We start from the raw sequence: 26,474 nt of genomic DNA on the forward strand, positions 1-26,474 counted from the left end.
CAACGAACTTCAAAATGTAATTTCTAATTCTAAAGCCAGGAGCTTCAAATCGCGATTTTGAGACTTAAAGTGCTCCCAAAACATGATTTTCAAACTTTTTTTTTTGAAATGCAAGTTTTGAAGCATAAAAATGTTTGTTTGAATGCAAGTTCTGATTTGGAAGCCATGGGCTACAAAGTGCGATTTTTAACCTTATCGTGCTCCCAAAACATAATTTTGAAATTTCTGCTTCTAAAACCCAAATTTATGTTTCGACACATAACAAGCTTCAAAAATTAATTTTTGATTCTGAAGCAACAAACATAAAAGCATGGTTTTCAAACTTATCATGCTTCCAAAATATAATTTTGAAGCTTGTTCTTGAAAAATCCAAGTTTCAAAGCATCAAAATGGGTATTTGGGGGCATAGCAAACTTCAAAATGCAATTTCTGATTATGAGGCCACGAGTATCAAAATCGGTGTTTGAAGACAAAACAAGCTTGAAAATGCAATTTTCAATTCGTAACCCATGAGCTTAAATGAATGATTTTGAAACAAGTTTCTATTCCGAAGCTACGAGCTTCAAAGCAAGATTTTGAAACTTTTTTGTTCACGTAAAAAATCGTTTTGAAGCTTGTGCTTTCAAAACCCAAGTTTTGAAGCATCAAAGTGAGTGTTTGGAGGCACAACAAGCTTCAAAATGCAAGTTCTCATTTTGAAACTTATTGTGCTCCCAAAACATCATTTTGAAGCTTTTGCTTCCAAAACCCATGTTTTGAAGCATGAAAATTGGTGTTTGGAGCCACAATAAGCTTCAAAATGTGACTTCTGATTCAAAAGCCACGAGTTTCAAAGTGTGATTTTGAAACTTATCACACTCCCAAAACATCATTTTGAAGCTTGTGCTTCCCAAAGCCAAGTTTGGAAGCATCCAAATGAGTGTTTGGAGACAAAACAAGGTTCAAAATGCAAGCTTCAAAATCAAAAATTGCATTTTGAAGCTTGTTATGCCTCCAAACACCCATCTCGATGCTTCAAAACTTGTGTTTTGGATGCACAATATTCAAAATGATGTTTTGTGAGCACGATAAGTTTCAAAATAATGCTTTGAAGCTCATGGCCTCCAAATTGAAACTTATGTTTTGAAGCATTTTGATGCTTCAAACACCCATTTTGATGCCTTAAAACTTGGGTTTTGAAAGAACAAGCTTCAAAATGAGGTTATTGGACCAGGATAAGTTACAAAATTTCACTTTGAAGCTGATGGCTTTAGAATTAGATTTTGCATTACGAAGCTTGTTGTGCCTCCAAACACCCATTTTGATGCTTCAAAACTTGGGTTTTTGAAGCAAAAGATTCAAAATGATGTTTTAGGAGCATGATAAGTTTTAAAATCATGATTTGAAGCTCGTGGCTTCAGATTATAAACTTGCACTTTGAAGCCTGTTGTGCCACCTAACACCCATTTTGATGCTTCAACACTTTGGTTTTGGAAGAAAAATATTCAAAATAATATTTAGGGAGCACGATAAGTTTCAAAATCGCACTTTCATGCTCGTGGCCTCTTAATTAGAATTTGCATTTTGAAGTTTTTATGCCTCCAAATACCCATTTTGATGCTTTGAAACTTGGATTTTTCAAGCATGAACTTCAAAATTATGTTTTGGAAGAACGATAAGTTTGAAAATCGTGCTTTTATGCTTGTGGCTTCAGAATCAAAACTTGAATTTTGAATCTTGTTGTGCCTCCAAACATCCATTGTCATGCTTCAAGACACGGGTTTTGGGAGCACAAGCTTCAAAATGATGTTTTGGGAGCACCTTAAGTCTCAAAATTGCACTTTGAAGCTCTTGGCTTTGAAATTAGAACTTGCATTTTGAATATTGTTGTGCCTCCAAACATGCACTTTGATGCTTCAAAATATGGGTTTTGGAAGCACAAGCTTCAAAATAATATTTTACGAGCATGAAAAGTTTTAAAATCACACTTTGAAGCTTGTGCCTTCAGAACAGGAATTTTCATTTTCAAGCTTGTTGTGCCTTCAAACACCCATTTTGCTACTTCAAAATGGGTTTTGGAAGCACAAACTTCAAAATGATATTTTGGGAGTGTGATAAGTTTCAGAATCGCTCATTTAAGCTCATGGGTTACAAATTGAAACTTGCATTTTGAAGCTTGTTTTGTCTCCAAACACCGATTTTGATCTTCAAAACTTGGGTTTTGAAAACACTCACTTGAAAATGATGTTTTTGGAGCAAGATAAGTTTCAAAATCACACTTTGAAGCTCATGGCTTCCGAATCAAAACTTCCATTTTGAAGCTCGTTGTGTCTCCAAACAACCATTTTGATGCTTCAAAACTTGGGTTTTGGAAGCACAAGCTTCAAAATGATGTTTTGGGAGCATGATAATCTTCAAAATCAAGATTTTAAGCTCATGGCTTCATAATTGAAACTAACATTTCAAATATTATTGTATCTCCAAAGACCCATTTTTATAGTTCAAACTTGGGTTTTGGAAGTGCAAGCCTGGAAATGATGTTTTGGGAGCATGACAAATTTCAAAATCACACTTTGAAGCTCATGGCTAAAGAAATTGGAACTTGCATTTTGAAAATTGTTGTGCCTCAAAACATGCATTTTGATGCTTCAAAACTTGGTTTTTCGAAGAAGAAGCTTTGAAATGATGTTTTCGTAATACTATAAGTTTGAAAATGATGATTTTAAGCTCGTGGATCCGGAATCGAAACTTGTATTTTGAAGCTTCTTGTTCCTCCAAACACCCATTTTTATGCTTCAAAACTTGGGTTTGGGAGGCAGAAGCTTCAAACTGATATTTTGGGAGCATGATAAGTTTTAAAATCGCACTTTGAAGCTCCTAGCTAAGGAATCATAACTTGCATTTTGAAGCTTGTTGTGCTACTAAACACCCATTTTGATGCTTCAATACTTGGGTTTTGGAAGAACAAGCTTCGAAATGATGTTTTGGAAGCACAATAAGTTTAAAAATCATGCTTTCATGCTCGTGGTTTCAGAATCAGAACTTGCATTTTTATGCTTGTTGTGACCCCAAAAGACCAATTTTGATGGTTCCAAACTTGGGTTTTGTAAGCACAAGCCTTAAAATGATTTTTTGCGAGAACTATAAGTTTCAAAATTGTTCTTTGATGCTCATGGCTTCGGAATCGAAACTTGCATTGTGGAATCTTCTTGTGGCTCCAAACACCCATTTTGATGCTTCGAAACTTGGGTTTTGGAGTCACAAGCTTCAAAATAATATTTTGGGAGCACGAAGTTTAAAAATCGCACTTTGAAGCTTGTTGCTTCCGAATAGGAACTTTCATTTTGAAGCTTGTGGTTCTTACAAACACCCATTTTGATGCTTTCAAAACTAGGGTTTTGGAAGCACAAGCTTCAAAATGATATTTTGAGAGCATGATAAGTTTAAAAATCGCACTTTCATGTTCATGGCTTTGGAATCAAAACTTTCATTTTCAAAATTGTTTTGCCTCCAAACATACATTTTGATGCTTCATAACTTAGGTTTTGGAGGAAAAAGCCCCAAAATTATGATTTGGGAGCACGATAACTTTCAAAATCGTACTTTGAAGCTCGTGGCTTCGAAATCATAATTTCCATTTTTAAGATTGTTGTGCCTCCAAAAACCCATTTTGATGCTTCAAAATGATGTTTTATGAGCATGATAAGTTTTCAAATCATGCTTTGAAGCTTATGGTTTCAAAATCAGAACTTAAATTTTGAAGCTTGTTGTATCTCCAAACACTTGGTTTGATGCTTTAAAAATTTGGTTTTCGATGCTTGTTGTGCCTAAAAACACCCATTTTGATGCTTCAAAACTTGGGTTTTGGAAGAAAAAGCTTCAAAATGAGGTTGTTAGACTAGCATAAGTTTCAAAATCACACTTTGAAGCTCGTGGCTTCATAATTGAAACTTGCATTTTGAAGCTTGTTGTGCCTCCAAACACCCATTTTGATGCTTCAAAACTTGGATTTTGGAAGGACAAGCTTCAAAATGATGTTTTGGGGGCACAAAAAGTTTCAAAATCACCCTTTGAAGCTCATGGGTTCAGAATTAAAACTTGCATTTTGAAGCTTGTTGTGCCTCCTAACACCCATTTTGATGCTTCAAAACTTGGGTTTTGGAAGCAAAAGCTTTAAAATAATATTTAGGGGGCATCATAAGTGTCAAAATCATGCTTTAATGCTCGTGGCTTCGGAATTAGAACTTCCATTTTGAAGCTTGTTATGCCTCCAAGCACCCATTTTGATGCTTTGAAACTTAGGTTTTGGAAGCACAAGCTTTCGAATGTTATTTTGGAAGCACGATAAGTTTGAAAATTGCGCTTTGTAGCTCATGGCTTTAGAATCAAAACTTGAATTTTGAAGCTTGTTTTGTGTCCAAACACAAATTATGATGCTTCAAAACTTAGGTTTTGGAAGCACAACCTTCAAAATGATGTTTCGAGACCACGATAAGTTTTGAAACTTGGGTTTGGGAAGCACAAGCTTCAAAATGATATTTTGGAAGGATGATAAGTTTCAAAATTGCACTTTGAAACTCCTAGCCACGAGCATCAAAATCAGTGTTTGGAGACAAAACAAATGATTTTCAAACTCTTCTGCTTCCAAAACATAATTTTGAAGCTCGTGCTCTAAAAATCCAAGTTTCAAAGCATCAAAATGGGTATTTGGAGGCATAACAAACTTCAAAATGCAAGTTCTGATTAGGATGCCATGAGCATCAAAATCACTGTTTGGAGACAAAACAAGCTTCAAAATGCAATTTTCAATTCGTAACCCATGAGCTTAAATGAGCGATTTTGAAACAAGTTCCTATTCTAAAGCTATGAGCTTCAAAGCATGATTTTGAAACTTTTCATGCACGCAAAAAATCATTTTGAAGCTTGTGCTTACAAAACCCAAATTTTGAAGCATCAAAATGCATGTTTGGAGGCACAACAAGCTTCAAAATGCAAGTTCTCATTTTGAAGCCACAAGCTTGAAAGTGCGATTTTGAAACTTATTGTGCTCCCAAAATATCATTTTGAAGCTTGTGATTCCAAAACCCAAGTCTTGAAGCATGAAAATGGGTGTTTGGAGGCACAATAAGCTTCAAAATGTGAGTTATGATTCGAAAGACATAAGCTTGAAAGTGTGATTTTGAAACTTATCATGCTCCCAAAACATCATTTTGAAGCTTGTGCTTCCTAAAGCCAAGTTTTGAAGTATCAAAATCAGTGTTTGGAGACAAAACAAAGTTCAAAATGCAATCTTCGAAATCAAAAATTGCATTTTGAAGCTTGTTATGCCTCTAAACACCCATTTTGATGCTTCAAAACTTGTATTTTGGATGCACAAGATTCAAAATGATGTCTTGTGATCATGGTAAGTTTTAAAATAGCGCTTCTAAGCTCATGTCTTCCAAATCAAAACTTATGTTCTGAAGCTTGTTGTGCTTAGAAACACCCATTTTGATGCCTTAAAACTTGGGTTTTTAAAGAACAAGCTTCAAAATGAGGTTAGTGGACTAGGATAAGTTTCAAATCGCACTTTGAAGCTCGTGGCTTCAGAATCAGAACTTGAAAGACTATATGAATGGTTGGTGATGCATTTTGGATTGACTAATGCACTGAGTACTTTCATGAGGCTGATGAATGAGGTATTGAAGAAATTCTTGGGTAAGTTTGTTATTGTGTATTTGGATGACATTCTTATTTTCAGTAAGACAAAAGAGGAGCATATGTTGTAGTTAAGACAAGTTTTGCAGAGGTTGAGAGAAGAGAAGTTGTTGATCAATATCAATAAGTGTACTTTCATGAAGGATGAGTTAGTCTATTTGGGCTTTGTGATATCTGAGGATGGTTTGAAAGTGAAAGCCATTGTTGAGTGGCCTAAACTGGAAAGCATTGGAGAGGTAAGATGATCTAATGGATTGCCTATTTTTTACTGGAAGTTTATCAAAAATTTCAGTTCAGTTTGTAATTCTATGACTAAAACCATAAGGGGAGATCGGGAACAATTCAAATGGACCACCGGAGCAAACATTTTTTTTGAATTGTTGAAGTAGAAAGTGATTGAGCAGTCTGTGTTGGCTTTACCGGATTTTAATAAGGTATTTCAAGTGGATTGTGATGCTAGTGGAACAACAATAGGAGTAGTTTTGAGTCAAGAAGGGAGAGAAGTAGCATATTTGAATGAGAAATTCAATGATGCCTGAAAGAGATATTCAGTGTATGATCAGGAATTTTATGCCATAGTTCAAGCCTTGAAGAAGTGGAGACACTACTTGTTTCCTAAGGAGGTTGTGTTGTATATAGTTCATCAAGCTTTGTAGTATTTGAACAGTTAGAGTAAGTTGAATCAGAGACATATGAGGGGTAGAATTATTGCAGAGTTACACCTTCGTCTTGAAGCATAGAAGTGAGAAATCTAACAAATTTGCTGATGCATTGAGTAGGAGAAACAATTTATTGACAGAGATGAGAGTGACAATATTAGGTTTTGAAGATTTGAAGAAAATGTATGATGAAGACCCAGATTTTGCAGAACCTTAGAAAGCATGTAGAGAACTGGTTATGGTTGATAAAAGGAAATGACTGGATTATTTCATTCAGGATGGGATTCTATTCAAGGGAGTTTAGTTATGCATACCTAAGAGTTCCATGAGAGAGAACCAACATAGTTGAGGTTTATCTGGACATTTTGTTATTGATAGAACAGTTGCAATGGTGACTGACCAGTACTTTTAGCCCCAGATTCATAAGGATGTTAAGAGATATGTGCAAAGTTGTAGAGTTTGTCAAGTTGCAAAAGGTACTAGTCATAACGTGGGATTGTATAAACCTTTGACAGTTTTGGTAAGACCTTGGGAGGATATGAGCATGGATTTTGTACGTAGATTTCCTAAGACACTGAGAGGGAATGATTCTATATTTGTGGTAGTGGATAGATTTTCAAAGATGGCTCATTTCATACCTTGTAAGAAGACATCAAATGCATTGCATGTAGCAGACCTATTTTTCAAGGAAGAGGTGAGATTGCATGGATTACCTCAGAGCATAGTTTCAGACAGAGATATTAAATTTGTTGGCTATTTTTTTAGAACACTTTGGAAGAAGATGAAGATAGATCTAAAGTTTAGTTCTACTTTTCATCCATAGACTAACAAACAGACATAAGTAGTTAACCGGAGTTTGAGAAACTTGTTGAGATGTTTAGTGGGAGGTAAAACCGGAAGTTGGGATTTGATCCTTGCACAAGAAGAGTTTGCCTATAACAATTTAGTGCATAGAAGAACTAGAAAAACACATTTTGAGATTGTTATCAGAGTGCATCCTAGAGGAATAGCAGAATTGAGAGACATTAGAAGTGAAGATTAGAAGAGTTCAGAACCAGGAGATTTTGCAGATCACATGGCAACATTACATATTCAGGTTAAACAACATTTGGAGGACATGAATAGTGAATATAAGGCGAAGTCAGATGAGAAGAGGAGAGATAAGGAATTTGAAGTTGGCAAGGAGGTGATGGTATACTTGAGAAAAGAGAGATTCCCAGTTGGAACTTATAATAAGTTGCAGATGAAGAAATTAGGACCCTGTAAGATTTTGAAAAAGTTCAGTTTTGGAATGCATATGAAGTGGAGCTACCAGATAGTCTAAGTATTTTGCCTATATTCAACATTGCAGATCTTCATGAGTACGATGAACCAGAATTTAGTGAGGACAGTGTTGCAGACCTTGAGAGACAATTTCCTTGGAAGGAAGCGGATCAAATTGAAGAGATTTTGGATAGAAGGATTGGGCGTAGTACCCAGAATAGTCAGTACAAAGAATATCTTGTGAAGTGGAAGAGAAGACTAGTTGAAGATTCATCTTGGATTTATTAGGCAGAGGTAGACCACCTTGGTTTCCCTCTTACCCTAGAAAACTGAGAGGCTCATTTTTTCATTAACCCTAGATGTCTGATGCAAGAGCATCCCCGGTACACAACAATCTTGCATCAACCAAAAACATTTTCTTTTCAGTTTTGTTTTTTGTTGCAATTTCAATTTTCCTTTCAGTGTGTCCTAGATTTGGCTCATCAGATCATGTGGAGTTGGATTCTACTTGAAGACTTGATCATCTTTCTTTCTTTCAAACCGCATCTCATTTGGATCACTTTTCAGCAAGATATCCCTATCGGTTTCCATGACAATTTCTTGTTATCGGTTGTTCCTTTGTTACCGGTTGCCTAAGACCTATTATGGTGATCTACCGAAACCAATTTTGAAGCTTGCGGAGCCTTGGATGTTTATCTTGATGTTTCTTGGTGTGTGTTCGACCTTCTATGTTTCATCCTTTGGATTTTTTGGAGGAATCTCTTGGCGGAGGCTGACCTTTTTCATTTTGCACATTAGGTCTTGTTCTTTGGGTTTTGATCCTTTTTGGGCCAACTAGATCCTTTGCATATATATATATATATATTTGTAATCATGCTTTTGAATGTAATCAAGGGGGAATAAATTGAAGATTAATTAGAATCAATTAGAGATTAACTATTCTTAGAAGATAGATCTTTCGATTCAAGGTCCCGATGTGACCTATTCTACTAGGCCTGTGTGCACCTGTTGTAACCCGGTTGTTACCAGTTGGATGTAATCAAATTTCATGCAATAAAACTATCTATTCTGCATTGCCTCCATCATTTATGTGTGTTTTCGATGTGTTTACTGTTGGTGACTAGTTTGGACTGATCTCCTTCAGGTCCCTCCTCACAGGAGACTGCTTTATTTTTGTTCTTGTAAAACATTAATTTGAAGCTTGCGCTTCCAAAACCCATGTTTTGAAGCATCAAAGTGCACATTCAAAGGATCAAGGAACTTCAAAATGCAAGTTCTAATTCCAAAGCCATGAGCTTCAAAGTGCAATTTTGAGACTTAAGGTGCTCCCAAAACATGATTTTTAAACTTGGGCTTCCGAAACCCAAGTTTTGAAGCATCAAAATGGGGGTTTCGAGGCACAATAATCTTCAAAATTCAACTTTTGATTCATAAGCCATGAGCTTCAAAGAAAGATTTTGAAACTTTTCACGCTCCCAAAACATCATTTTGAAGTTTTTTATGCAGAAACCCAAGTTTTGAAGCATCAAAATGGGTGTTTGTAGGCACCGCAAGCTTCAAAATGCAAGTTCCGATTAGGAAGCCAAGAGCTTCAAAGTGCGATTTTTAAACTTATCGTTCTCCCAAAACATCATTTTGAAATTTGTGCTTCCAAAACCCAAATTTTGAAGCATCAAAATGGGTGTTTGGGGGCACAACAGGCTTCAAAAGGCAAGTTTTTTTAAACTTATCATCCTCCCAAAACATCATTTTGAAATTTGTGCTTCCAAAACCCAAATTCTGAAGCATCAAAATGGGTGTTTGGAAGCACAACAACCTTCAAAATACAAGTTCTCATTTTGAAGCCATGACCTTCAAAGCCCGGTTTTGAAACTTATTATGGTCCCAAAACATTATTTTGAAGCTTGTGCTTCAAAATGCAATTTCTGATTTGGAAGCAACGGGCTTCAAAATGCGATTGTTAAACTTATTGTGCTCCCAAAACATCATTTTGAAATTTGTGCTTTGAAAATGCAAATTTTGAAGCATCAACATGGATGTTTGGAGGCTCAACAAGCTTGAAAATGCAAGTTCTTATTTTGAAGCCACGAGATTTAAAACATGATTTTGAAACTTATTGTGGTCCCAAAACATTATTTATAAGCTTGTGCTTCCAAATCCAAACTTTTGAAGCATCAAAATTAATGTTTGGACACATAACAACCTTCAAAATTCAAGTTTTGATTCTAATGCCACAAGCATAAAAGAGTGATTTTCAAAATTATTGTGCTTCCAAAGCATAATTTTGAAGCTTGTGCTTAAAAAATCCAAGTTTCAAATCTTCAAAATGGGTATTTATAGGCATAAAAAACTTCAAAATGCAAGTTCTGATTACGAGGCCACGAGCATCAAAATTGGTGTTTGGAGACAAAAGAAGTTTCAAAATGCAACTCTCAATTCGTAACCCATGAGCTTAAATGAGCAATTTTGAAACTGATCAACACTCCCAAAACATCATTTTGAAGTTTGTGCTTCCAAAACCAAAGTTTTGAAGCAGCAAAATGGGTGTTTGGAGGCACAACAAGCTTGAAAATGCAAATTCCTATTCTGAAGGTACGAGCTTCAGAGTGTGATTTTGAAATTTTTTGTGCTCGTAAAACATCATTTTCAAGCTTGCGCTTCCAAAACCTATGTTTTGAAGCATCAAAGTGCACGTTCAAAGGCACGATGATCTTCAACATGCAAGTTCTAATTCCAAAGCCACGAGCTTCAAAGTGTTATTTAGAGACTTAAGGTGCTCCCAAAACCTGATTTTCAAACGTGTGCTTCCGAAAACCAAGTTTTGAAGCATCAAAATGGGTGTTTGGAGGCACCACAAGCTTCAAAATGCAAGTTCTGATTCGGAAACGACAAGCTTCAAAGTGCAATTTTATAAAATTATCGTGCTCCCAAAACATTATTTTGAAATTTGTGCTTCCGAAACCCAATGTTTGAAGCATCAAAATAGGTTTTTGGTGGCACAACAAGCTTCAAAATGCAAGTTCCTATTTTGAAGACATGAGCTTGAAAGACTGATTTTGAAACTTATTGTGGTCCCAAATCATTATTTTGAATCTTGTGCTTCCAAATCCCAACTTTTGAAGCATCAAAATTTATGTTTGGACACATAACAAGCTTCAAAATTCAAGTTTCAATTCTAAAGCCATGAGCATAAAAGTGCGATTTTCAAAGTTATCATGCTTCCATAACATAATTTTGAAGCTTGTGCTTGAAAAATCTAAGTTTCAAAGCATCAAAATGGGTATTTCAAGGCAAAAAAAACTTAAAAATGAAAGTTCTGATTATGGGGCCACGAGCATCAAAATCGGTGTTTGGAGACAACAAGCTTCAAAATGCAATTTTCAATTTGTAACCCATCAGATTAAATGAGCAATTTTGAAACTTATCACACTCCCAAAACATTATTTTGAATTTTTTGCTTCAAAACCCAAGTTTTGAAGTAGAAAAAAGGGTGTTTGAAGACACAACAAGCTTCAAAATGCAAATACCTAATTTGATGCATGAGCTTTAGAGTGTGATTTTGAAATTTTTCATGCTCGTAAAAAAAACATTTTGAATATTGCACTTCCAAAACCCATGTTTTAAACCATCAAAGTGCACATTCGGAGGCACAACGAACTTAAAAATGCAAGTTCTAATTCCAAATCCACGAGCTTCAAAGTGTGATTTTGAGACTTAAGGTGCTCCCAAAACATGATCAATTTCAAACTTGTGCTTCCGAAACCCAAGTTTTGAAGCATCAAAGTGGGTGTTTGGAGGCACAACAATCTCCAAAATGTAACTTCTGATTCGTAAGCCACAAGCTTCAAAGCAAAATTTTGAAACTTATCGCGCTCCCAAAACATCCTTTTGAGGATTCTGCTTCTGAAACCCAAGTTTTGAAGCATCAAAATGGGTGTTTGTAGGCACCACAAGCTTTATAATGCGAGTTTTGATTCGGAAGCCACGACTTCAAACTGTAATTTTTAAACTTATCATGTTCGCAAAACATCTTTTTGAAATTTTTTCTTCAAAAACCTAAAATTGGAAGCATCAAAATGGGTGTTTGGAGGCACAATAAGCTTCAAAATGCAAGCTCTTATTTTGAAGCCACGAGCTTCAAAGCTCGATTTTGAAACTTATTGTGGTCCCAAAACATTATTTTGAAGCTTGTGCTTCCAAATCCCAACTTTTGAAGCATCAAAATTTATGTTTGGACACATAACAAGTTTGAAAATTCAAGTTTTGATTATGAAGCCACGAGCATAAAAGCGCGATTTCAAACTTGTCGTGCTTCCAAAACATAATTTTAAATCTTGTGCTTAAAAAATCCTAGTTTCAAAGCATCAAAATGGGTATTTTGAGGCATAACAAACTTCAAAATGCAAGTTCTAATTACGAGGCCACGAGCATCAAAATCGATGTTTGGAGACAAAACAAGCTTCAAAATGCAATCTTCAATTTGTATCTTAAATGACCGATTTTGAAACTTATGACACTCCCAAAACTTCATTTTGAAGTTTGTGCTTCCAAAACCCAATTTTTGAAGCAGCAAAATGGGTGTATGGAGGTACAACAAGCTTGAAAATGTAAATTCCTATTCTCAAGGCACACGCTTCAGAGTGTGATTTTGAAACTTTCCATGCTCGTAAACAATCATTTTAAAGATTGCGCTTCCGAAACCCATCTTTTTTAGCATCAAAGTACACATTCAGAGGCATGACGAACTTCAAAATGCAAGTTCTATTTCCAAAGCCACAAGCTTCAAAGTGCAATTTTTAGACTTAAGGTGTTCCCAAAACATGATTTTCAAACTTGTTCTTTTGAAACCCAAGTTTTGAAGCATCAAAATGGGTGTCTGGAGACAAAACAATCTTTAAAATGCAAAATTTGATTCGTAAGGTATAAGCTTCAAAGGGAGATTTTGAAACTTGTCGCTCTCCCAAAACATCATTTTGAAGTTTTCGAAACCCAAGTTTTGAAGCATCAAAATGGGTGTTTGTAGGTAGCGCAAGCTTCAAAATACAAGTTCCGATTTGGAAGCCACGAGCTTCAAAGTGCAATTTTTAAACTTATCGTGCTCCCAAAACATCATTTTGAAATTTGTCCTTCCAAAACCCAAAGTTTGAGGCATCAAAATGGGTGTTTGGATGCACAACAAGCTTCAAAATGCAAATTCCTATTTTGAAGCCACGAGCTTCAAAGCCTGATTTTGAAACTTATTGTTTTCCCAAAACATTATTTTGAAGATTGTGCTTCCAAATCCCAACTTTTGAAGCATCAAAATTTATGTTTGGAGACATAACAAGTTTCAAAATTCAAGTTTCGTTTCTAAAGCCACAAGCAAAAAAGCACGATTTTCAAACTTATCGTGCTTCCAAAATATAATTTTGAAGCTTGTGCTTGAAAAATCCATGTTTCAAAGAATCAAAATGGGTATTTGGAGGCCATGAGCTTTTAAAGTGTGATTTTTCAGACTTAAGGTGCTACCAAAACATGATTTTCAAACTTGTACTTCTGAAACCCAAGTTTTGAAGCATCAAAATGGGTGTTTGGAGGCACAACAATCTTCAAAATGCAACTTTTGATTCGTAAGCCACAAGCTTCCAAGCGAGATTTTGAAACTTTTTGTGCTCCCAAAACATTATTTTGAAGTTTCTGCTTCCGAAACCCAAGTTTTGAAACATCAAAATGGGTGTTTGTAGCCACCACAAGCTTTCAAATGCAAGTTTTGATTTAGAAGCCACGAGCTTCAAAGTGCGATTTTTAAACTTATCGTGCTCCCAAAACATCATTTTAAAATTTGTGCTTCCAAACCCAAATTTTGAAGCATCAAAATGGGTGTATGGAGGCACAACAAGCTTCAAAATGCAAGTTCTTATTTAGAAGCCATGAGCTTCAAAGCCATATTTTGAAACTTATTGTGGTCGCAAAACATTATTTTGAAGCTTGTGCTTCCAAATCCCAACTTTTGAACCATCAAAATACACAACAAGCTTCAAAATTCAAGTTTTGATTCTGAAGCCACAAGCATAAGAGCGCAATTTTCAAACTTATCATGCTTCCAAAACATAATTTTGAAGCTTGTTCTTGAAATATCTAAGTTTCAAAGCATCAAAATGGGTATTTGGAGGCATAACAAACTTCAAAATGCAAATTCTGATTATGAGGCCATGAGCATCAAAATCGGTGTTTGGAGATAGAACAAGCTTCAAAATGCAATTCTCAATTTGTAACCCATGAGCTTAAATGAGCGATTTTGAAACTTATCACACTCCCAAAACATCATTTTGAAGTTTTTTCTTCCAAAACCAAATTTGTGAAGCAGCAAAATGGGTGTTTGCAGGCACAACAAGCTTGAAAATGCAAATTCCTATTCTTAAGGCATGAGCTTCAGAGTGTGATTTTGAAACTTTTCATTCTCGTAAAACATCATTTTTAAGCTTGTACTTCCAAAAACCATGTTTTGAAGCATCAAAGTGCATGTTCGGAGGCACAACGAACTGCAAAATGCAAGTTCTAATTCCAAAGCCATGAGCTTCAAAGTGCAATTTTGAGACTTAAGGTGCTCCAAAAACATGATTTTCAAACCTGTGCTTCTGAAACCCAAGTATTGAAGCATCAAAATGGGTGTTTGGAGGCACAACAATCTTCAAAATGCAACTTCTTATTTGTAAGCCACAAGCTTCAAAGTAAGATTTTGAAACTTGTCATGCTCCCAAAACATCATTTTGAAGTTTCTACTTGTGAAATCCAAGTTTTGAAGCATCAAAAAGCGTGTTTGTAGGTACTGCAAGCTTCAAAATGCAAGTTCTGATTCAGAAGCCATGGGATTCAAAGTTCAATTTTTGAATTATCGTGCTCCCAAAACATCATTTTTAAATATGTGCTTTGAAAACGCAAAGTTTGAAGCATCAAAATGGGTGTTTGGAGGCACAACAAGTTTGAAAATGCAAGTTCTTATTTTGAAGCCACAAGCTTCAAATCTCGATTTTGAAACTTATTGTGAGCCCAAAACATTAATTTGAAGCTTGTGCTTCCAAATCCCAATTTTTGAAGCATCAAAATTAATGTTTGGACACATAACAACCTTCAAAATTCAAGTTTCAATTCTGAAGCCACGAGCATAAAAGCGCGATTTTCAAACTTATTGTGTTTCCAAGACATAATTTTGAAGCTTGTGCTTGAAAAATCCAAGTTTCAAAGCATGGAAATGGGTATTTGGAGGCATAACAAACTTCAAAATGCAAGTTCTTATTACAAGGCCATGAGCATCAAAATTGGTGTTGGGAGACAAAACAAGCTGCAAAATTTAATTTTCAATTCGTAACCCATAAGCTTAAATGGGCGATTTTGAAACTTATCACAATCCCAAAACATCATTTTGAAGTTTGTGATTCCAAACCCAAGTTTTGAAGCAGCAAAATTTATGTTTGGAGGCCCAACAAGCTTCAAAATACGAATTCTTATTCTAATGGCACGAGCTTCAGAGTGTGATTTTGAAACTTTTCATGCTAGTAAAACATCATTTTAAAGCTTGGGCTTCCAAAACCCATGTTTTGAAGCATCAAAGTGGGCATTCGGAGGCACAAAGAACTTCAAATTGCAAGTTCTACTTCCAAAGAGATGACCTTCAAAGTGCGATTTTGAGACTTAAGGTGCTCCCAAAAAATGATTTTCAAACTTGTGCTTCTGAAACCCAAGTTTTGAAGCATCAAAATGCAACTACTAATTCATAAGCCACAAGCTTCAAAGCGAGATTTTGCAACTTGTCGTGCTCCCAAAACATTATTTTGAAGTTTCTGCTTCCGAAACCCAAGTTTTGAAGCATCAAAATGGGTGTTTGTAGGTACCAACCTTTAGAATGCAAGTTCCGATTTGGAAGCCATGGGCTTCAATGTCCAATTTTTAAACTTATCATGCTCCCAAAATATCATTTTGAAATTTGTGCTTCTAAAATCCACAATTTGAAGCATCAAAATGGGTGTTTGGAACCACAACAAGCTTCAAAATGCAAGTTCCTATTTTGATGTCATGAGCTTCAAAGCCCAATTTTGAAACTTATTGTGGTCCCAAAACATTATTTTGAAGCTTGTGCTTCCAAATTGCAACTTTTGTACCATCAAAATTTATATTTCGACACATAACAAGCTTCAAAATTTAAGTTTCTATTCTGAAGCCACGAGCATAAAAAGCGCTATTTTGAAACTTATCATGCTTCCAAAACATAATTTTGAAGCTTGTGCTTGAAAAATCCAAGTTTCAAAGCATCAAAATGGGTACTTGGAGGCATTAAAAACTTCAAAATGAAAGACTTGATTACGAGGCCATGAGCATCAAAATCAGTATTTGGAGACAAAACAAGCTTCAAAATGTAATTTTCAATTCACCCGTGAGCTAAATGAGCAATTTTGAAACTTATCACACTCCCAAAACATCATTTTGAAGTTTATGCTTCCAAAAACCCAAGTTTTGAAGCAACAAAATGGGTGTTTGGAGGCACAACAAGCTTGAAAATGCAAATTCCTATTCTGAAGGCATGAGCTTCAGAGTGTGATTTTGAAACTTTTTGTGCACATAAAATATCATTTTGAAGTTGCGCTTCCAAAACCCATGTTTTGAAGCATCAAATGCGCATTCGGAGGCACAACGAACTTAAAAATGAAAGTTCTAATTCCAAAGCCACAAGATTCAAAGTGTGATTTTGAGACTTAAGGTGCTCCCAAAACATGATTTTCAAACTTGTGCTTCCGAACCCCAAGTTTTGAAGCATCAAAATGGGTGTTTGGAGGCACGACAATATTCAAAATGTAACTTTTGATTAGTAAGCCACAAGCTTCAAAGTGAGATTTTGAAACTTGTAGCGCTCCCAAAACATCATTTTGAAGTTTCTGCTTCCGAAACTGAAGCATCAAAATTGTTGTTTGTAGGCACCGCAAGCTTCAATTTGCAAGTTTTGATTTGGAAGCCACGGGCTTCAAAGTGCAATTTTTAATTTTATCGTGCTCCCAAAACATCATTTTGAAATTTGTGCTTTGAAAACCCAAATTTTGAAGCATCCAAATTGGTGTTTGCAGGCACAACAAGTTTTAAAATGCAATTTCCTATTTTACAACCACGAGCTTCAAAGCCCGACTTTGAAACTTATTGTGGTCCCAAAACATTATTTTGCAGGTGCACTTCCAAATCCCAACTTTTGAAGCATAAAAATTTATGTTTAGACACATAACAAGCTTCAAAATTCAAGTTTCTATTCTAAAGCCACAAGCATAAAAGCGCGATTTTCAAACTTACCGTGCTTCCAAAACATAATTATGAAGCTTGTGCTTGACAAATCCAAGTTTCAAAGCATCAAAATGGGTATTTGGAGGCACAACAATCTTCAAAAAGCAAGTTTTGATTACAAGCCCACGAACATCAAAATCAGTGTTTGGAGATAAAACAAGCTTCAAAATGTAATTTTCAATTCGTAACCCATTAGCTTAAAAGAGCGATTTTGAAACTTGTCGCACTCCCAAAACATTAGTTTGAAGTTTTTGCTTCTGAAACCCAAGTTTTGAAGCATCAAAATGGGTGTTTGTAGGCATCGCAAGCTTCAGAACCCAAGTTCCGATTCGGAAGCCATAGGCTTCAAAGTGCAATTTTTAAACTTATCGCGCTTCTAACACATCATTTTGAAATTTATGCTTCTGAAACCAAAATTTTGAAGCATCAAAATGGGTATTTGGAGGCACAACAAGCTTCAAAATGTAAGTTCCTATTTTGAAGCCACTAGCTTCAAAGCCCAATTTTGAATTTTATTGTGGTCCCAAAACATTATTTTGAAGCTTGTGTTTCCAAATCCCAACTTTTGAAACATCAAAATTTATGTTTGGACATATAACAATCTTCAAATATCAAGTTTTGATTAGAAATCCATGAGCATAAAAGCGCTATTTTCAAACTTATGGTGCTTCCAAAACATAATTTTGAAGCTTGTGCCCGAAAAATCCAAGTTTCAAAGCATCAAAATGGGTATTTGGAGGCATAACAAACTTCAAAATGCAAGTTTTCATTATGAGGCAAAACAAGCTTCTAAATACAATTTTTAATTTGTAAACCATGAGCTTAAATGAGCGATTTTGAAACTTATCACACTCTCAAAACATCATTTTGAAATTTGTGCTTCCAAAACCCAAGTTCTGAAGCAACAAAATGGATTTTTGGAGGAGCAACAAGCTTGAAAATGCAAATTCCTATTTTGAAGGCACGAGCTTCAAAGTGTGATTTTGAAATTTTGTGCTCGTAAAACATCATTTTGAAGCTTGCGCTTCCAAAACTCATGTTTTGAAGCATCAAAGTGCGCATTTGGAGGCACAACGAACTTCAAAATGCAATTTCTAATTTCAAAGCCACGAGCTTCAAAGTACGATTTTGAGACTTAAGGTGCTCCCGAAACATTATTTTTAAACTTGCACTTCCAAAACCCAAGTTTGGAAGCATCAAAATGGGTGTTTGGAGGCACAAGAATCTTCAAAATGCAACTTTTGATTCGTAAGCCACAAGCTTCAAAGCAAGATTTTGAAACTTGTCGCGCTCCCAAAACATTATTTTGAAGTTTTTGCTTCCGAAACCCAAGTTTTCAAGCATCAAAATGGGTGTTTGAAGGCATTGCAAGCTTCAGAATGCAAGTTCCAATTCAGAAGCCACAAGCTTCGAGGTGCAATTTTTAAACTTATCATGGTCCCAAAACATCATTTTGAAGTTTTTACTTCCATAACCCAAATTTTGAAGCACCAAAATGGGTGTTTGAAGGCACAACAAGCTTCAAAATGCAAGTTCCGATTTTGAAGCCACGAGCTTTAAAGCCCGATTTTGAAAATTAATGTGGTCCCAAAACATTATTTTTAAGCTTGTGCTTCCAAATCCCAACTTTTGAAGCATCAAAATTTATGTTTGGACACATAGCAAGCTTCAAAATTCAAGTTTCGTTTCTAAAGCCATGAGCATAAAAGCACGATTTTCAAACTTATCGTCCTTCCAATTTTTTTTTTTGAATCTTGTGCTCAAAAAATCCAAGTTTCGAAGCATCAAAATGGGTATTTGCAGGCATAACAAACTTCAAAATGCAAGTTCTGATTACAAGCCACGAGCATCAAAATCAGTGTTTGGACAAAAAACAAGCTTCAAAATGCAATTTTCAATTCGTAACCCATGAGCTTAAATGAGCGATTCTGAAACTTATCACACTCCCAAAACATCATTTTGAAGTGTGTGCTTTCCAAAACCCAAGTTTTGAAGCATCAAAATGGGTGTTTGGAGGCAAAACAAGCCTAAAAAGGCAAATTCCTATTTTGAAGGCATGAGCTTCAGAGTGTGATTTTGAAAATTTTTGTGCTCGTAAAACACCATTTTGATGCTTGCGCCTCCAAAACCCATATTTTGAAGCATCAAAGTGCACATTCAGAGGCACAAAGAACTTCAAAATGCAAATTCTAATTCCAAAGCCATGAGCTTCAAAGTGTGATTTTGAGACTTAAGGTGCTCCCAAAACCTGATAAAATGCAACTTCTGATTCGTAATCCACAAGCTTCAAAGTGATATGTTGAAACTTGTCGTGCTTCCAAAACATCATTTTGAAGTTTCTGCTTTCGAAACCCAAGTTTTGAAGCATCAAAATGGGTGTTTGTAGGCACCACAACCTTCAGAATGCAAGTTTCAATTCGGAAGCCATGGGCTTCAAAGTGCGATTTTTAAACTTATCGTGCTCCCAACACATCAATTTGAAATTTGTGCTTCCAAAACCCAAATTTTGAAGCATCAAAATGGGTGTTTGGAAGCAAAACAAGATTCAAAATGCAAGTTCATATTTTGATACCATGAGCTTCAAAGCCTGATTTTAAAACTTATTGTGGTCCCAAAAGATTATTTTGAAGTTTGTCCTTCCAAATCCCAACTTTTGAAGCATCAAAATTTATATTTGGACACATAACAAGCTTCAAACTTCAAGTTTCGATTATGAAGCCATGAGCATAAAAAGCACAATTTTCAAACTTATCGTGCTTCCAAAACATAATTTTGAAGCTTGTGCTTGAAAAATCCAAGTTTCAAAGCATCAAAATGGGTATTTGGAGGCATAACAAATTTCAAAATGCAAGTTGTGATTACGAGGCGACGAGCATCAAAATTGGTGCTTGGACACAAAACAAGCTTCAAAATGCAATTTTCAATTCGTAACTAATGCGTTTAAATGAGTGATTTTGAAACTTATCACACTCCCAAAACATCATTTTGAAGTTTGTGCTTCCAAAACATAAGTTTTGAAGTAGCAAAATGGGTGTTTGGAGAAGCAACAAGCTTGAAAATGCAAATTCCTATTTTAAAGGCACGAGCTTAAGAGTGTGATTTTGAAACTTTTCGTGCTCATAAAACATCATTTTGAAGCTTGCGCTTCCAAAACCCATGTTTTGAAGCATCAAAGTGCGCGTTCGAAGGCACAATGAACTTCAAAATGTAGGTTCTAATTCCAAAGCCATGAGCTTCAAAGGGCGATATTGAGCCTTAAGGTGCTCCCGAAACATGATTTTCAAAGTTGTGCTTCCAAAACCCAAGTTTTGAAGCATCAAAATGGGTGTTTGGAGGCACAACAAACTTCAAAATGCAACTTTTGATTCGTAAGCCACAAGCTTCAAAGTGAGATTTTGAAACTTGTCGCGTTCCCAAAACATCATTTTCAAGTTTCTACTTCTGAAACCCAAGTTTTGAAGCATCAAAAACTATGTTTGTAGGCACTGCAAGCTTCAGTATGCAAGTTTCAATTCGGAAGCCACGGGCTACAAAGTGTGATTTTTAAACTTATCGTGCTCCCAAATCATCATTTTAAAATTTGTGCTTCCAAAACCCAAATTTTGAAGCATCAAAATTCATGTTTGGAGGCACAACAAGCTTTAAAATGCAAGTTCCTATTTTGAAGCCACGAGCTTCAAAGACCGATTTTGAAAATTCAAGTTTTGATTATGAAGCCACGAGCATAAAAGTGCAATTTTTAAACTTATCGTGCTTCCAAAACATAATTTTGAAGCGTGCGCTTGAAGTATCCATGTTTCAAAGCATCAAAATGGGTATTTGTAGGTATAACAAACTTCAAAATGCAATTTCTAATTACGAGGCCACGAGCATCAAAATTGGTGTTTGGAGAGAAAACAAGCTTCAAAATGCAATTTTCAATTTGTAACCCATGAGCTTAAATGAGCGATTTTGAAATATATCACACTCCCAAAACATCATATTGAAGTTTGTGCTTCCAAAACCCATGTTTTAAAGCAGAAAAATGGGTGTTTGGAGGCAAAACAAGCTTGAAAATGCAAATTCCTATTCTGAGGGCACGATCTTCAGAGTGTGATTTGAAAATTTTGCATGCATGTAAACCATAATTTTGAAGCTTGCGCTACCAAAACCCATGTTTTGTAGCATCAAAGTGTGAGTTCGGAGGCACAACGAACTTCAAAATGCAAGTTCTAATTCCAAAGCCACGAGATTCAAAGTGCGATTTTGAGACTTAAGGTGCTCCCAAAACATGATTTTCAAACTTGCCTTTTTGAAACCCACATTTTGAAGCATCAAAATGGGTGTTTGGAGGCACAACAATCTTCAAAATGCATATTCTGATTCGTAAGCCACAAGCTTCAAAGCAAGATTTTGAAACTTGTCGCGCTCCCAAAACATCATTTGAAGTTTCTGCTTCCGAAACCCAAGTTTTGAAGCATCAAAATGGGTGTTTGTAGGCACCGCAAGCTTTAGAATGCAAGTTCCGATTCGAAAGCCACGGGCTTCAAAGTGCAATTTTTGAACTTATCGTGCTCCCAAAACATCATTTTGAAATTTGTGCTTCCAAAACCCAATTTTTGAAGCATCAAAATAGGTGTTTGGAGGCACAACAAGCTTCAAAATGCAAGTTCCTATTTTGAAGCCACGAGCTTCAAAGCCCGACTTTCAAACTTATTGTGGTCCCAAAACATTATTTTGAAGCTTCTTCCAAATCCCAACTTTTGAAGCATCAAAATTTATGTTTGGACACATAAAAATCTTCAAAATTTAAGTTTTGATTATGAAGCCACAAGCATAAAAGTGCGATTTTCAAACTTATCGTGCTTCCAAAACATAATTTTGAAGCTTGTGCTAAAAAAATCCAAGTTTCAAAGCATCAAAATGGGTATGTGGAGGCATAACAAACTTCAAAATGCAAGTTATGATTATGAGGCCACGAGCATCAAAATTAGTGTTTGGAAACAAAACAAGCTTACATTTTGAAGCTTGTTTTGTCTCCAAACACCAATTTTGATGCTTCAAAACTTGGGTTTTGGAAGAACACACTTGGAAATGATGTTTTTGGAGCAAGATAAGTTTCAAAATTACACTTTGAAGCTCATGGCTTCTGAATAAAAAAATCCATTTTGAAGCTTGTTGTGCCTGCAAACAACCATTTTGATACTTCAAAACTTGGGTTTTAAAAGCACAAACTTCAAAATGATGTTTTGGGAGCATGATAATCTTCAAAATTAAGATTTTAAGCTCGTGGATTTAGAATTGAAACTAGCTTTTTGAATCTTGTTGTACCTCCAAACACCCATTTTTATACTTCAAACTTGGGTTTGGGAAGTGCAATCCTGGAAATAATGTTTTGGGAGCATGAAAAATTTTAAAATCGCACTTTGAAGCTCATGGCTTTCGAATCAAAACTAGCATTTTGAAGCTTGTTGTTCCTCCAAACAACCATTTTGATGCTTCAAAACTTGGGTTTTGGAAGCACAAGCTTCAAAATCATGTTTTGGGAGCATGATAATCTTCAAAATCAAGATTTTAAGCACATGGCTCGGAATCGAAACTTGCACTTTGAATCTTGTTGTGCCTCCAAACAACCATTTTTAATGAATTGGAACTTGCATTTTGAAGCTTGTTGTGCCTCAAACCATGCATTTTGATGCTTCAAAACTTGGCTTTTCAGAGAAGAAGCTTCGTAATGATATTTTGGGAGTATGATAAATTTGAAAATGATGATTTTAAGATCGTGGCTTCAGAATCAAAACTTGCATATTGAAGATTTTTTTACCTCAAAAAAAGCATTTTGATGCTTCAAAACTTGGCTTTCTGGAGAACAAGCTTTGGAGCAAGATAAGTTTCAAAATCGCACTTTGAAGGTCATGGATTCTGAATCTAACCTTTCATTTTGAAACTTGTTGTGCCTCCAAACAACCATTTTGATGCTTCAAAACTTGGGCTTTGGAAGAACAAGCTTCAAAATGATGTTTTGAGAGCATGATAATCTTCAAAATCAAGATTTTAAGCTCATGACTCCGGAATCAAAACTTACATTTTGAATCTTGTTGTGCCTCCAAATACTTCAAAATTGGGTTTTGGTAGCACAAGCCTAAAATTGATGTTTTGGGAGAATGAAAAGTTTCAAAATCACATTTTGAAGCTCTTGGCTAAGGAATTGGAACTTGCATTTTGAAGCTTGTTGTGCCTCGAAACAGGCATTTTGATGCTTCAAAACTTGGTTTTTCATAAAACAAGCTTCGAAATGATGTTTTGGGAGTACGATAATTTGAAAATGATGATTTTATGCTCACGGCTTTGGAATCAAAACTTGCATTTTGGAGCTTCTTGTGCCTCTAAATACCCATTTTGATGCTTCAAAACTTGGGTTTCGGAAGTAGAAACTTCAAAATGATGTTTTGGGAGTGTGACAAGTTTCAAAACCTTGCTTTGAAGCTTGTGGCATACGAATGAGAAGTTGCATTTTAAAGATTGTTGTGCCTCCAAACACCCATTTTGATGCTTCAAAACTTTGGTTTCAGAAGCACAAGTTTCAAAATCACACTTTGAAGCTCGTGGCTTTGGAATTAGAACTTGTATTATGAAGTTCATTGTCCCTCTGAATACGCACTTTGATGCTTCAAAACATGGGATTTGGAAGCGCAATATTCAAAATGATATTTTACAAGCACATAAAGTTTCAAAATCACACTCTAAAGGTCTTGTTCAAAATAGGAATTTGCATTTTCAAGCTTGTTGTGCCTCCAAACACCTATTTTTCTGCTTCAAAACTTGGGTTTTGGAAACAAAAACTTCAAAATGATGTTTTGGGAGTGTCACAAGTTTCAAAATCGCTCATTTAAGCTCATGAGTTAAGAATTGAAAATTGCATTTTGAAGCTTGTTTTGTCTCCAAACACCGATTTTGATGCTTCAAACCTTTGGTTTTGGAAGCACACACTTGAAAATGATGTTTTTAGAGCCAGATAAGTTTCAAAATCGTACTTTGAATCTCTTGTCTTGCGAATCAAAACTTCAATTTTGAAGCTTGTTGTGCCTCCAAACAACCATTTTGATGCTTCAAAACTTGGGTTTTGGAAATACAACCTTCAAAATGATGTTTTGGGAGCATGATAATCTTCAAAAGCAACATTTTAAGCTCATGGCTTTAGAATCAAAACTAGCATTTTGAATCTTGTTGTACCTCCAAACACCCATTTTTATACTTACAACTTGGGTTTGGGAAGTGCAAGCCTAGAAATGATGTTTTGGGAGCATGAAAAATTTCAAAATCATAGTTTTGAAGCTCATGGCTAATGAATTGGAACTTGCATTTTGAAACTTGTTGTGCCTCAAAACACATATTTTGATGCTTAAAAACTTGGCTTTTCAGAGAAGAAGCTCTGAAATGATGTTTTGGGAGAACGACAAAATTAAAAAGGATGATTTTAAGCTCATGGATTCAAAATCAAAACTTGGTTTTTTTTAAGAAAAAGCTTCCAAAAGATGTTTTGGGAGTATGATAAATTTGAAAATGATGATTTTAAGCTCGTGGCTTTGGAATAATAACTTGCATTTTGAATCTTGTTGTTCCTCCAAACACCCATTTTGATGCTTCAAAACTTTGGTTTTGGAAGAACACGCTTGAAAATGATATTTTTGGAGGAAGATAACTTTAAAATCGCACTTTGAAGCTCATGGCTTCCGAATCGAAACTTGCATTTTGAAGCTTGTTCTGCCTCCAAACAACAATTTTGATGTTACATCATTTTGAAGCTTGTTGTGCCTCCAAACACCCATTTTTATACTTCAAACTTGGGTTTTGGAAGCGCAAGCCTAAAAATGATGTTTTGGGAGCATGCAAAGTTTCAAAATCACACTTTGAAGCTCGTGGCTAATGAATTGCAACTTGCATTTCAAAGCTTTTTGTGCCTCAAAACAAGCATTTTGATGCTTCAAAACTTGGTTTTTTGAAGAGCAAGCTTTGAAATGATGTTTTGGGAGTATGATAATTTTGAAAACGATGATTTTAATCTCATGGCTTTGGAATCAAAACTTGCATTTTCAATCTTGTTGTGCCTCCAAACACCCATTTTTATGCTTCAAACTTGAGTTTTGGAAGTGCAAGCCTAAAAATGATGTTTTAGGAGCATGAAAAGTTTCAAAATCACACTTTGAAGCTTGTGGCTAAGGAATTGGAACTTGCATTTTGAAGCTTGTTGTGCCTCAAAACACGCATTTTGATGCTGCAAAATGATGTTTTGGGAGTACGATAAGTTTGAAAATGATGATTTTAATCTCGTGGATTTAGAATCGAAACTTGCATTTTGAAGCTTCTTGTGCATCCAAACACGCATTTTTATGCTTCAAAACATGGGTTTGTGAAGCACAAGCTTCAAAATGATATTTTGGGAGCATGATAAGTTCCAAAATCGCACTTTTGAATCTCATGGCTAAGAAATCATAACTTGCATTTCGAAGCTTGTTGTGCTGCTGAACACCCATTTTGATGCTTTAAAACTTGGGTTTTGGAAGAACAAGCTTCAAAATGATGTTTTGGGAGCACGATAAGTTTCCAAATCATGCTTTCGTGCTCATGGCTTCGAAATCAAAACTTGCATTTTGAAGCTTGGTGTGCCTCTGAACACCCATTTTGATGCTTCAAAATGCTATTTTCGGATGACGATAAGTTTCAAAATCACACTTTGAAGCTTGGGGTTTCCAAATTATAACTTACATTTTGAAGCTTGTTGTGCTTCCGAGCATCCATTTTGATGTATCAAAACTTGTATTTTGGAAACACAAGCTTCAAAATGATGTTTTGGGAGTACGATAAGTTTCAAAACCATGCTTTAAAGCTCATGGCTTCAGAATCGAAACTTGTATTTTCAAGCTTGTTGTGCCTCTAAACACCCATTTTAATGCTTCAAAACTTGCGTTTTGGAAGCACAAGGTTCAAAATGATGTTTTGGGAGCATGATAAGCTTCAAAATTGCGGTTTAAAGCTCTTGGCTTTGGAATAAGAACTTGAATGTTGAAGCTTGTTGTACCTCCAAACACCCATTTTGATGGTTGAAAACTTGGGTTTTGGAAGCACAAACTTCAAAATAATGTTTTGGGAGCACGTTAAGCTTCAAAATTATGCTCTGATGCTTGTGGCTTCGAAATCAAAAATTACATTTTGAAGCTTATGCAATACCCATTTTGATGCTTCAAAATTTGTGTTTTGGATGGAGAAGAGTCAAAATGATGTTTTGTGAGCACGATAAGTTTTAAAATAGCGCTTTGAAGCGGCTTCCAAATTGGAACTTATGTTTTGAGACTTGTTGTGGTTACAAACACCCATTTTGATACCTTAAAACTTGGGTTTTGAAAAAACAAGCTTCAAAATGAGGTTATTGGACCAGGATAAGTTTCAAAATCGTATTTTGAAGCTCGTGGCTTCGCAATCGAAGCTTGCATTTTGAAGCTTGTGGTGCTTACAAACAACCATTTTGATGTTTCAAAACTTGGGTTTTGGAAGAAGAAACATAAAAATGATGTTTTGGGAGCACGACAAGTTTCA

This window comes from Cryptomeria japonica, chromosome 5, assembly GCF_030272615.1.
Source record: "Cryptomeria japonica chromosome 5, Sugi_1.0, whole genome shotgun sequence".
In the NCBI taxonomy this organism is placed as follows: domain Eukaryota; kingdom Viridiplantae; phylum Streptophyta; class Pinopsida; order Cupressales; family Cupressaceae; genus Cryptomeria; species Cryptomeria japonica.